The following is a 4808-nucleotide window of genomic DNA, read 5'->3' as shown; positions in this document are numbered from 1 at the left end:
CAGGCCAGGGGTGTCCCCAGAGCCTGTCCCCAGCAGCTCCCCACAGCACCAGCCACCACTGCAAAGGGCAGACGATGACTGACGAGGTTAATGAGGAGCTGGCCCGCTAATTAAGGCTGCAGGCCAACACCAGGGCCCCTGGAAGCTGTTTTGGGGCAGCTCAGAGCACTTTGGTGGATGTGCTCAGCCTGAAAGGAGAAAAATGAACCTGTAGCAACAAGCCAGGTGTTCTCCGGCGTGTAGGAGACAATTGCACAGCGGTTAATTAGCACTGGCAGGATTGCTCCATCCTGCCCACACCACGTTGAACTCCAGTCCAAAATGAGCACCAGAGGCTGGGATCAGTGGCCATGGCAGGGACAGGGACAATTCCCCTGCCCACAGCAGGGACAGGGACACAGCCCCACGCTCAGCCCGAGCTCTCTGAGGCTGAGCAATAGTTAAGCAGCAGAAATGCTGGCAGAATCTCTGCAGGGAGGAGATTTTTGGGCGGTTTGCAGGTTCAGAGCAGTGTTTGTGTACGAGGATGTGCACAGGGATATGTAAATAGTGTGATTTTCTCAGCAGTGCCCGTGTAAACACACCGTCCTGAGCATGAAACCCAGGGAATTAATGATGGAACCGGATCCCCAGGCAAAGCACCGTCCAAAATCCAGCACATCCTGCCCAAAGCAGAGGGAATCAAAGCACAGCCCAGCCCTGGCACTGCTCAGGGCAGGTCCTGCTCCCCACTGATCCACAAGAGACATTTTAAAGCAACAAATAAAGAAATAAAAATCCCCAAAGAGGCTCGTGGGGCCGCTGAAGGAGCGGGAAGGTGACTCTGTGCTGGCCAAATAAAATTCACCAGCCCCCAGGAGGAAGTTTGCTGAAAGTGAATGTTTTTAAAACATTGTCTGGAGCCTCCAACAAAAACAGCCTGGCAGGATGAGAGCAGTGACAAGGGCTCCTCACTCCAGAGATAAAAATAAAAATAGCCTTTTCCAAGCCCTGCTCTCACTCCAGGGTGGGAAGGGAAGGTGACTCCAGAGGCTTCTCACCCCCCTCCAGGTGAGAGCCCTGGCAAGGAGGAACAGTGGGGAATGAACGGGTTTGTGCCATGGGATGGCTCAGCAGTATCACCCCTCATGGCAAGGAGGAATGGTGGGGAATGAACGGGTTTGTGCCATGGGATGGCTCAGCAGTATCACCCTCACACCAGGGACATGCTGGAGCTGCTCCCCTGCCAACACAGGGCTCATCCCCTCCCTGGGGGCACCAGGGGCTCTGTGCCCCTCAGGAGGGGTGGATCCAGGCTTGCAGGGCACCAGCAGCAAAGGAAATATCCAATAGCACTGTGGCAGTGAAAGCAAATCTCGTTCTCCCCAGATTTTTGCCCCCTCAGCAGCACCCACAAGTTGTTTGCCTTCCATGGGCTGCCTGGGCAGAGTTCAGAAAAACACAGACACAAAACCTGGCAGCCAAGGGTTGAAAGGGCTTTGCTTTGTTCCACTGAGCTGAATTCCCTGGGTAATACCACTCAGCTCCCCGGGATTGGCACGGCTTTGTTCACCTGCCAAAAATGAAACTAATGCAAAGCACAAGGTCTCCAGGACACAGCCCTGCTCCGTGGGCTGGGGGAAGAGGCAGCACAAACAGGGTCCCTTTTCTGCCCTCTGAGCACACTCCAGCTACAGCCAGGATGCTCCAAGCCCTAAATTAGCCCTTAAGGAAAAGTTTAGAATCAGGGCAAAGAATAAAACACCCCGAGCTGGAAGGAACCCGCAAGGATCATGGAATTTCAGCTCCTCAATCCTAAATTTTTAAGCCCTGCTCAAGCTGGAAGTGGCTCACACAAGTCCTGCTCAGAAGCTGAAGGGCAGCATTCCCAACACATCCCTGGAAGGGCTCCAAACCCACACGGATGTGGCACCTGGGGCCGTGGCTCAGCAGCACTGAGGGAATGGTTGGATCTGATGCACTCAGAGGGCTTTTCCAACCTTTTTAAGGATTTTGTGGCTCCCTGCAGGCCTGACCCTGCACAGGGCCCAGCCAGGGATTCCCTGGGTGACCACAATGATTCCCTGGGTGACTATGAGGATTCCCTGGGTGACCCCCATCCCTGGGTGACCACGATGATTCCCTGGGTGACCACGATGATTCCCTGGTGTCACTCATCCCTGGGTGACCATGAGGATTCCCTGGGTGACCCCCATCCCTGGGTGACCACGAGGAGCAGGCTGAAGGGACAGCACCACGGGACTCTCACTGCCACTGAGCTGCAGAAACAGCTCAGCCCCAAGGAAGTTTTGTGTCTAAATGGGTCAGTCCTGCTCCGGGAGCACTTTCATCATTTTGCTATCAATATTTAATGCTCAGCAAAGCCCAGTGCTGCCTCCTCCATCACAGCTTGTCCTGCCTGGCACCATCAGCAGTGGCCCTGGGGGTTTCAAGAGCCAAGTTTCTGTCAAGACAGAGCCCAGGGAAAATCAGGGGGAAAAGTCAGGGAAAAATCCAGTTCCCATCCAAAGGCATTGAGTTTCTCCTGGCTGTCATGCCAGAGGATGAAGGGACCCAAGACTCAGGTAAAGAGCTCTGAACATCTCTGTGTTGGGGTCTGGGCTTGAGGAGAGCTGGGATGAGGATCCACAGGGGACTCAGAGCCCCCAGCACTGTGGGAACACCCTCAGCACCCAGCCCTGCAGGGCTGGGCCATCCTCGAGTCCTTGGGGCTGGGACCTCCCCAGAGGAGCCAGGAGGGTCCCACTGAGGTGGCACCAGGGGCTGAGCCCCGGGCTGTGCCCAGAGCAGCTGTGTGCCCTGTGCCCTGCTGCCCTGCAACACGAGCAGCAGCACTGAAACCTTAACCAGGGCAGGCTCAGCACCACGGGCACCCAGGGCACAGCAGCACCTGGGGAGCAGTACCAGGGGAGGGGAGCAGCACCCAGGGATCAGCACAGGACACCCAGGGGAGCAGCACCCAGCTCCAGCAGTGCGGGACACCCTGGCCAGGCAGGAGCTGCTGCTCCCCAACACCTCAGAGCCCACCTGCCTGCAGGTGTCCCATCCCCAGGGAGGCCAGGGGGGCTCTTCCAGCCTGGGATGATGGATGGATGGATGGATGGATGGATGGAGCAGCATTCCCAGCTCAGAGCCCTGGCAGTGCCAGAGCCCAGCTCACCACGGAGCCCTGGGGTGCTCCCCAAAGATTTACCAAGGCTGCAGGAAGCCTCAAGGCAGGGAGAACAGGGCATGGAATTTGGGGTGCCACAGGCTGGCTCCGTCCTCCTGTGCCACACTCATCATCCCTGCACTCCAAACACACCAAACCAGCCCCAGTTTCCCTCCTGAACCCCTTGAGGAAGAATCGCTCCCCTCCCTCTGGACCTGAGGAGAGGCTGTGGTGCCACAGTAACATCGATTACAGCTGATGGGGAGCTAAGGACCCTCGGGAATTCTGTCCACACCTTTCTGCACGACAATTGATTACAGCTGATGGGGAGCTAAGGACCCTCAGGAAATCTGTCCATACCTTCCTGCACGACAATTCAGCTTGCAGTTGGGGGTGTTGTTAGGCAAACACCTCTTCAAAGGCAGAGCCACTCGCACACCACCACTGCAAACCCATCTCCCGCACGGAGAAATGGCTTTAAAATGAAATGGAGGTTGGGCTGTAAACGGCAATAATCTCATCTGGCAGGAGGAGACAGATCTGTCTTCGGGGGAAGGAAGATTTGCCAGTCCCTGCTTTCTGCAAAAAGACAATCCTGAGCAGGGGCTGAGCGGGGAGGGAGCTGCCCATCCTCATCCTCACCCTCATCCCCGCGGCCCGGGGCTCGGGGCAGAGCCCGGCCCAGCTGTGCCGCTACTCGGGGCTGCTGGCAGTGAATCAGCAGCGCCAAAGGTGGGATTACGTTGGCGGAAGGTGCCAGCAGCCTCCGTCTCCCTCTGTAATTACTCCCCGCGTGTAGGCAGCTGCCTGTAGTGGCAGCATCGGCTCGGGGGCGGCTGACAGCTCCTGCACCAGCTCATTAGCACAGTCACTCCCAGGGTGAGCGCTGCTTCTGCAAAACCATGACAATGGGCTCCCCAGCACAGCGCCTCGGGAAACACGGAGCCGGGCATGGGCAGCTCCTGCCAACCCAAACCAAATGGGCAGGGATGGGCAGGGGCACGGCGAGGGATGGGCACCCCGGGATGGGCAGGGGGCACGGCAAGGCTCGGGGTGCCCCAGGATGGGCACGGCAAGGCTCGGGCACCCAGCCTGGTCCCCACGGGATGGGGCTCGGTGGCATCGTGCCCCTCCCTGGGGTTGTCTCCTCCTGCCCATGGCAGCGTTCAGGCTCCTGCACAGGCCAAAAGAATACCTGGGTAAGGGGATTGAGGCACTGGCATTGAAGCACCAGGACTGGTTTTGGAGTCAGACTCCAAAGCTCCAGGAGGTCCAGAACACCCCAGCCCCCAGGTGGCCCCAGGGGTGGCTGAAGTCCTCAATGGAGCAGGGACACTCCAGGTTCCTGCAGGCACCACATGGCACACACATCTCCAGAGGCCAGGAAAGCACTGCTGGCTTCAGAGCAGCCTCTGCCCTCCACAGGAAGCCAACCAGAGCCAGGACCACCCTCCGGCAGCTCCCAGCACCGAGACACTGATCCTGGGGGAACACACGAGATCTCCAGCAGCTCCATCTCCTCACTGCCTGCATCTGGCCGCTCCCACCGGCATCCCAGGGAGCCGAGGAGTTCCCTGGGGATGGAGAGCCGATGGAGAGCCCCAGCCCCGGCTGTTGGCACCCCGGGCACCCCCTGCCCTGCGCTCTGCCCCGGCAC

This window comes from Geospiza fortis, unplaced genomic scaffold (genome assembly GCF_000277835.1).
Source record: "Geospiza fortis unplaced genomic scaffold, GeoFor_1.0 scaffold546, whole genome shotgun sequence".
NCBI classification, from domain to species: domain Eukaryota; kingdom Metazoa; phylum Chordata; class Aves; order Passeriformes; family Thraupidae; genus Geospiza; species Geospiza fortis.
The sequence above is the reverse complement of the archived record's forward strand: the minus strand, read 5'-3'. Positions refer to the sequence as shown.